Source organism: Carlito syrichta, unplaced genomic scaffold, assembly GCF_000164805.1.
Source record: "Carlito syrichta isolate Samal-C Ts95f unplaced genomic scaffold, Tarsius_syrichta-2.0.1 Scaffold290401, whole genome shotgun sequence".
Lineage (NCBI taxonomy): Eukaryota > Metazoa > Chordata > Mammalia > Primates > Tarsiidae > Carlito > Carlito syrichta.
The window spans coordinates 46,616-55,322 of NW_007234497.1; positions in this window are offsets into that span (position 1 = coordinate 46,616).

The window sequence follows — 8,707 nt, forward strand, 5'->3', positions numbered from 1 at the left end:
ATTTATTGTAGAGATGAGGTCTCGCTGCCCAGGCGGGTCTCGAACCCACAGGCTCAGGCAATCCACTCACCTCAGCCACCCCAAGGTGTGGGATTACAGGCTGAGCCACCAAGCCGGCTATATCTGGCTTCTTTATGTCCTCCCTTAGGGAGTAGCCTCTGGCCAAAGCTGGTCTTTGCAGAATATGCATATTTTCAGTAACAAGTCACAGGATGCAGGTAACTGAGCAGAGTTGAGCACAATGTGGGTGGCACTCTTATTCACTGTAATTGTGATCACCATGAAGCAAGTTGAATAATTAACTTGCTTGACTATAAAACTGCTTGCTGTCTTGTGGGGTGGATTCTTTCTTCACCAACTAGCCGCCATGGGTGCTTCCTGTAAGTTCTAATAATAAATCAATGTCTTTCCTTGCTGGACCTCCAGGTGACGTCTCTGGAATATGTAAAGAAACTTACATGCAAACTCCCTCAGATTTGGGGCTACCACATACCGCTGGACACAATAATTCATACCCTGTAATTCAACAATGTATAACCAATTACTAATCTGTAATTTCTGTAAACCAATGAGAATTTCTAAAAAACAGTATTTGTAACCACCCCCTCTTCTGAATAATCCTTTTTTTTTTTTCTTAAAAACTTGAGCCTCTCCTTTGTTCTTAGGAGCATTTTCCCATGTTACCCAGGCTGTAGTCCTTGACCTTTGCCCAAATAAATTCTTTATATTAATTTTGCCTGGGTTTCCTTCTTTAGGTTGACAGTCTTCATGCCACTTTTTGGGAGATCATTAGTGCAATCTCATTTTGGCAACTGAGAGAACAGTTCTTTTGAGAGCTATCTTTGTAAGCCTTGACAGTTGTCTAATGCCAATCAAGGTTCAGGAGATCTCCTAGGAGATGGAAAAGAAGAAAAGAGCAAGAGAAAGGACAGAGTGAAAAAAAGGAAAGAACGGAGAAGTCTAAGCAAGAAAAACTGGGGTGTTTTAACTTTTTACAATCAAAAGTGATAACCTAAATTCATTTAGGGGCATGATCCACTCAACATAATCACTTTACTTTAACTAATGAGAATTGGGTTTGAGTCTATGCTTTGCATGTATTAGCCCTCTGGCAATGACCAAAATGAAATGTCCTCGTCTTTTTCCCAAGAGTCCTTTGCTCACTACAATAGTAGCTAATGCAAACCTCTAATATGTAAGTTAGTTTTCTATTACTGAAACTACAGCCAGTAAGGAAAAGGGAGGCAAAAACTGTTTGGACAAATTTTCTGGAACAATGCATTCCTGAGCTCTGCCCCACCGTGAGCCACCAGTTGCTCTTGAACTAGGAATTCACACACACGGCAACAGCCAAATTCGGAGTCGAGAAACACCTGTGTCTATGAGGAAACATGCTAGTCTGATCTCTTCTACCTTCCCAGTGGCTACAAACATTAGAAACTCACACAGTCTTGCATTTCCCTGCCCAGCAGCAGGGGACAGGCTTACTCATTAGTAAGTAAGCATTAAGCAGCTACTCTGACTAACCTCGGTGAATACCAAAGTAACACCAAGCCTCATAAGAAGCTCCATAAGAAGTTGATAAACTTAGCTTTACTCATATATTTCTTTGATCAGAAATGTGTTCTAATTCACAGGATCTGACTATCAGATCATTTAAAAGCTCGAAGTATTAAAGTTCTAGTAGGGATGGGAGAGGTCAGAGATAAGGAAAGAACCTGAGGTGAGGCAAGGGCCCCTCTGCCGAAGAAGAAATGCAGAGGCAGGAAATCAAGAAAAAGGAAAATATGTTACTTCTTGTTTTCTATAAGTTGCTTTACTTCTTGTTTTTATAAGTTACCTTACTTTTTGTTTTTATATACGTTACTTCTCATTTCTTTGTATTACTTAAGTTACCTCCTGGTTCTTTGTGCTACGCCTTTCCTGGGCTTTTCACTTTGGCGAGCTACATGTTTAAATTTTGGGGCGAAATCCAATCAGGAGAGTGATTTTTGTGAGCCAATCAGCAAATAGGACATGCAAATGAAATAATTAAGTAAAACCAATCAGTGTATAACATGTAATGTTAACTGTAGCCCTGAGCTATAACTCTGAGCTACAAAATATCCTATCAAATGAATAATGCCAAACCACTGCCTTGTACGGGAGACAAAGAAACGAAAATGTATATAAGGCAATGCCTCATTTGTGTTTGTGGCTCAGCCTTTGGGTGAGAATCCAATAAGCTGGTGCTAGCACGAATAAACACTGCTTCCTGGCAAAACGCCTCTGTGTCCTGTCTCTCTCTGCGACAGATTCCCACTACAGAGGGTCTAACTTCCTGACTAATCAATGACTTTAGTCAAAATATCAGGTTTCCTTGTAGAAGCCACTGATGCAGCCCTAACTCCCTACTTTGCCCCCCCTTCTCTATCTCTCTCTTCCTCCCTGTGTCTCTTTCTCTCTCCCTCTCTCTTTTTGAGCCAGGGGTCTCACTCTGTCGCCCAGGCTGGAGTACAATGGCACAATCATGGCTCACCACAGCCTTGACCTCCTGTACTCAGGCATCCTTCAGCCTCAGCTTCCTGAGTAGCTGGGACTACAGGCACACGCCACCACACCCAACTAATTTTTAAATTTTTTGTAGAGACGAGGTCTCACTATATTTCCCAGGATGGTCTTGACCTCCAGGCTCATGCAATCCTCCTGCCTCAGCCTCCCAAAGTGCTGGGATTGTAGGCATGAGTTACCATGCCCAGTCCTTGTTCTCTTTATACTTGTTCTGGTTCCAATGTTAGAAAAGTGGTTCCTTTTTTCCTTTTTATATAGTCAGCTTTTAAATCCATGTATTCAACCAACCACAGGTAGAAAATATTCTAGTAAAAGATGTGTCTGTACTGAACATGTCCAGACTTTTTTCTTGTCATTATTCCATGAACAATACAGTATAACTACTATTATGTATCATTGACATTATATTAGGTATTATAAGTAATCTAGAGATGATTTAAAGTACACAGTAGGAGGTGCTTAGGTTATATACAAATACAACACTGTTTTATATCAGGAATTTGACCATCCTTGAGGTTTTTGGTATTTGTGGAAGGTTCTGGACTCAGTCCCACTTGGATACCAAGGGATAACTGTATTTAATTTTGAAGTACCTTGGGTCAAAAGGGGGCTTTGACATGCAGGGAAATACAAGGGCAAAAGAAAGCATGTATTAAAACAGATGTGTGCAGTAATTTTCCTGGTCCAGCTCACCTATCCAGGAACATTAGAGTCATCATAACCATCGTCCATGAAGAGTACCTAAAAGACTAGGCCATAAGTGCAAAGAATCTTTTGCCTCCTGCCTATGGTGGGGTTCCTAGAAGTGGTGCTGGCACAGTAATTCCTGTTGAAGTGATTTTTTTGAGAAAGGATTCAAGGTGGAACTGAGAGAAGCTAACAGGAGCGATCTGTGTTCTAACCAAGAGACCTGCTTCAGCCTGATCCCACAAGGAAGTTCTGGAGCACAAAGTATACCCCAGTATCAGTCAATCATTGGCCAAGTTATGTGAGAGAGGGGCAGGCACAGAGATTACTGGCCAATTTTCTCTGGAGAGTGAAGCAGCTGGAGAAGAAGGCATCTGTGAGTTATCAACCAGCAGCACAGCAGCTAGAATATGAGTGCAAGGACAGAAAAGGGGAATATGAGTGAGGATGGGGCATCAACAGCACCCATTACCCTTCCCTATTATCTTTTTTAGTAAATCAATGGCAGGAAACTTTTTCTGTGATGGGTCAGATAGTAAATACTTTAAGCATTTGCAGGCCATATGGTCTTGATCACAACCACTCAACTCTTATTGCAGCATAAAATAGCAGCTATAGACAATCTGCAAATGAATTAATGAACAAGGCAACAGTCTAATAAAATTTTATTTGCAAGAATAGGCAACTGTGGTTTCTACCTTCCTCTTTTGTAGGCAAGGAGTTATCTTGGTCTATCACTGGCACCATGTACAAGAGGCAGATGTGGACTGTGTGTGGGGGGGGGAGATTGGGCTTCTAATTGCAGCCCTGTGTCTCCCCAGTTCTCTCAGATGCAAGTGACAGAAACCCAACACTAATGAACTCAAGGAAAATGGGGTAAAGAAGAGGAAGTACTTAGAGACTCTGGTAACTTAACCATGGGTGGGCTGGCCTCAGGGACAACTATTTCAGGAATTCAAACTCTAAGATCTGCCCTCTGCTTGTCACAGCATTTTTGGCTTTAATCTCTCCTACTTTACTTCTGCACTAGAGAACATAACCTCTGGCAGTTCTAGACTCAAACATTGATGGCTCTAGCCCTGAAGAGGACAGGGGATCTTCTCTATCTAGGGCCAGTTAAGAAGGTCATGGGAAAAATTTGGATCACATGCTCATCCATGGACATGCCTCCTCCCCACCCCAGCACTGTGGTTCGGGCGATAAGGTTTGACACATAAAACATGACAAGGAGAGCCCAGACCTGGCCACTAGGAAATCATTTTGAACCAGAGAGTCTCCCCAAGTTATGCTGATTACATTTAACTTGAGCTATTAGCCTCTGGAATCTCAGTTTCTTCTCCCTCTTCTCAGTTTCCCTATGGTGAGATTTTAGTACTCTGCAAATATTTTTTGAGTATATACTATGTGTCAGGTACTGTGCTAAGTACTGTGGATTTAGTATGAACAGGACAAAAAAATGTCTCTGCCTTCACTTAACTTCCTGCAAGTGAACCTTGCAAAGCCCTGAACTGACATCCCTGGTCTTTGGTTTTGATGGTATGAGAATCACAGAACAGGGTATGTACAAGAATAGTTTCTATTCACTGTCTCCACTTATTTTTCTCTCATTTCTATTCTACTGCATTGTCTTCCATTATTCTACTGAAACGATCCTGGAAAAAGTCACCAAGCATCCTCCTACCACCAAAATGAATGCATCATTTTTTTCCATGTTTTTACTGAACTTGGGAGCATATGATGTTGTTATCTATTGCCTATGTTCTAAAACTGTCTTTTCTTATCTTTGATGACATGCACTTGTCTGGCTCTCCTAGATATCTAAATGAGAGGTTAGTTGATTTTACTTTTTAAATTTTTGTTCTCAATGTTTTTTAAAGTAAATACTGTAGAAGGTTTTATATTGAAAATTGAATTTTAGAAATAAAGTAAATTTTAAATAAGATTAATAAGAAAACTTTTTTAAAAGTCTAGAATTCAAGAGAAAATGAGTATTCATCTAACTCTAATTCTATTTAGCTGTTTGTAACACGGTAACCCCAATATTGTTAGCTGTTCCAAAGATATCACCTGGAGGTGCCCCAGGGAAAGATGTGGGTTTATTAGAACTTAGAGGAGGCACCAATGGTAGTCAGTTGGTGAACAACCTGCACCCCAGGACAGTACATCAAGCAGTTTCATAATCAAGCAAGTTAATTATTCAAATTGTTATATGGTACTTACTATTACATTGATTAAGGGTGATGCCTACATTGTTCTAAGCTTTGCTCTATCACTTGCATCCCAAGGCTCATTACTGGGAATATGCATATCCTTCAGAGAACAGCCTTAGCCAGAGGCTGCACCCTGAATAAGGGGAAAGAAAGAAGTCAGGTATAGAGAGAAACAGTCTATGTCCAACAATACCTCACACTGTCAGAATAAACTCTATACATTTCAGTGACCTAATCTCTAAGAAGATGGAATATTGCTAGATTTGATTGAATAAGTACTGAAAGAGCATTTTCTGCACCAGGCATGCATGCGCATGCGCGAGCGCACGCGCGTGTGTGTGTGTGTGTATTGGGGTACAAAGATTGTAGCGGGAACACGGAGAGGCCGTGACACCGAGGCTGTTTTAGGAAGTAGCAGATTTCTTTGCACCAGCGCACAACTCAGCGGGCTAATGCTCCCAGGCTGAGCCCCCCCACAAGGAGAAGAGGGGTCTTATACTTTAGTTTCGGTAAGGGAGGGGAGTCGGGTTGAGCGATTACACATTTTCTTTGGAATTCACAAGGTTGCACTCAGCAAAATCAGATTTTTAAAGAACAAATGGTCTTCAGGAAATGCATGGCAAGCAGGGGTTGTAAACTGATAATTTCAAAAAGAGAGGATTTGGGTAAGTTTGTGAATTGGTCACTCTTTTGCATTTCCAGGAAAGCTGTCAGTCTTTGGCTATTTGGTTTTCTCAAACAAAACCAGTCTGGCAGGTTTTCAGAGCTTGCCAATTTTCTTTCAAAAGGAATACTTTTAACTGCTATCAGCCCCCTCTCTGCCACAAGATGAAGACTTTGCCAAGGGCTCAAAGAGCAGCAGTGGAGGGGTAGGACAGATTTTGTAGATGAGATGATAATTGTACTGAGATCTAAGCAAGTGTTCATCAAGCTAACAAAGTGTCATGCTAGACACATCCGAGCAGGTGGATCAGCAACAGCCAAGTCTGCAGGAAGTCCTGAGTTTGGTCATCATGGCTGAATTGTGAAGTTTGGAGTGGGAAGGAGTGAACAGGATGAGGTCAGGAAGGAAAGATAGGGATCCATCAAGGTAAACCTTATAGAAAATGCAAAATGCAAAACTTTTTCTGCAGGTATTGGGAGGCTGTAGGTCAGAGGTCTCTTGACCTAGGCTGTTAATGTAGCTGCTATCTTTTTACATTTGTTAACCATTTAAATATCTACAGGATTACCTATCTTTTTCTTATCAAGGTAGGGCACTTTAAGTAATCTGGATCTTAAAAATTTGCCTGTTTTAATTGTTGCAAATATTTTCTCTCAATTTGTCATTAAGTTTTTGTGCTTGCCTATATGTCTTTGCAAGACAGAAGATCTGTGGTTTCGTGTAAATACGTGTCTTTAAAAAAAATCCCTCTCTATTTCAAATGTAAAAAGTATTCTCATATCTAATTCTTTCATAGTTTCATAGTTTTTTCTTGGTAGTGGTGGTTTGGTTTGGTTTTGCTTTGTTTCTTATAGAGACAGAGCCTTACTGTGTCATCCTGACTGGCGTGCAATGGCATAATCATAGCTCACTTCAGCTTTGAAGTCCTGGGCTCAAGGGATCCTCCCACCTCAGCCTCCCAAGTAGTTGGGACTACAGGTGCACACAACCACACCCACCTTTTTTCTTTTCTTTTTTTTTTTTGTTGCCAAGGCTGGTCTCAAACTCCTGGCTTCAAGTGATCCTCCTGCCTTGGCCTCCCAAAGTGCTGGGACTACAGGTGTGAGCCACCATACCCAGTCATAATTTTATTTCTATAGTTAGCTCTTCATTCTATCTTGGATGTATTTTTATGTAGTGTAAGGTACACATCCAACTTTTTCCCCCAAAGGAAGAACGCTTTCAAAGCACTATTTATTATACAGTCTATTCTTTCTCATGGTATGAAATGCCATCTTAATCACATTCTAAATTTTCCAGATTTCCATATGTATATTAATTTACATCTGTAAATAAATATAAATTCAAAAACATCAAAACCAAAATAAGAAAATTGTCAAAGGACATAAACAGACAATTCTTAGAAGACATATTTAGCCCCTCTCCAACCTCAATAGAAACTTAAAGTATTGATTAAAATAATAAAATTGTTTATTTTTAAAATTAACAAAACATCACAGTAGAGATTAAAAATAAACCAAAGTCTGTAAAGGTACAATTTAATAAACATTCTCATTCTATGCTGATGAGAATGTAAATTGGTACAATCTTTCTATCATGAAAATTATAATGCTCATTAACACAATAAATCATTCTTCAGCAGTGTATCCTAAAGAAAAAATCAGTGATTCAGTCAACGATTTATATAAGATGTTCTTGACAGAGATTTTTTTTTATATTTAATTTTTTTATTTTAAAGATGTGAGTTATAATTCAGGGTTAGGTATACAATTGGTCATTGTATAGGTAAAGTTTGGGCCTCGCTTTGGTCCCCACTTCACCTGGTTTGAGATCAGATACCCTTATTGATGAAGTGTGCCCCTGCCCTTCCCTGGCAGTTTCCTACTACTATCAAAACCTTTCTTGTAGTATTATGAAAATTGTTCAGGGTTCACTTATGAGAAAGAACATGTGGTTCTCAGTTCTTTGTTTCTGTGATAATCACTGAGTATTATTAGACTCTAAATCCAATCAAGTTGCAGCAAAGTTCACAATTTTGTTTTTCTTTATAGCTGTGTAATATTCCATTGTGTATATGTACCAAATTTTTTTAATCCAGTTCATTTTCGATGGGCAGTGCTGTTGGTTCCATGTGTTTGCTATTGTTACTAATGCTGCAACAAACATGTGTGTGCAGGTATCTTTTTCATAGAGCGATTTGTGTTCCTCTGGGTATATTCCCAGAAGGGGGATTGCTGGGTCATATGGAAGGTCAATTTTTAGATCTTTTAGGAATTTCCACAGTTTTCCACAGAGGTTGTACTAGTTTACTCTCCCACCAACAGTATAGAAGTGTTCCCTTTTCCCTGCATCCTCTCCAGCATCTGTTGTTTTTTGAGTTCTTGATGATGGCCATCCTGACTGGAGTTAGGTGGTATCTCAGTGTGGTTTTAATTCACATTTCTTTGATGATTAGTGAAGCTGAGCATTGTTTCATGTATCTGTTGGCTGCTTGTATGTCTTCTTTTGAGAAGTGTCTATTCATATCTTTTGCCCACTTTTTAATAAGGCTGTTTGTTTTTCTCTTTTTGGCACATTAAAATTTTTTGTAGATCCT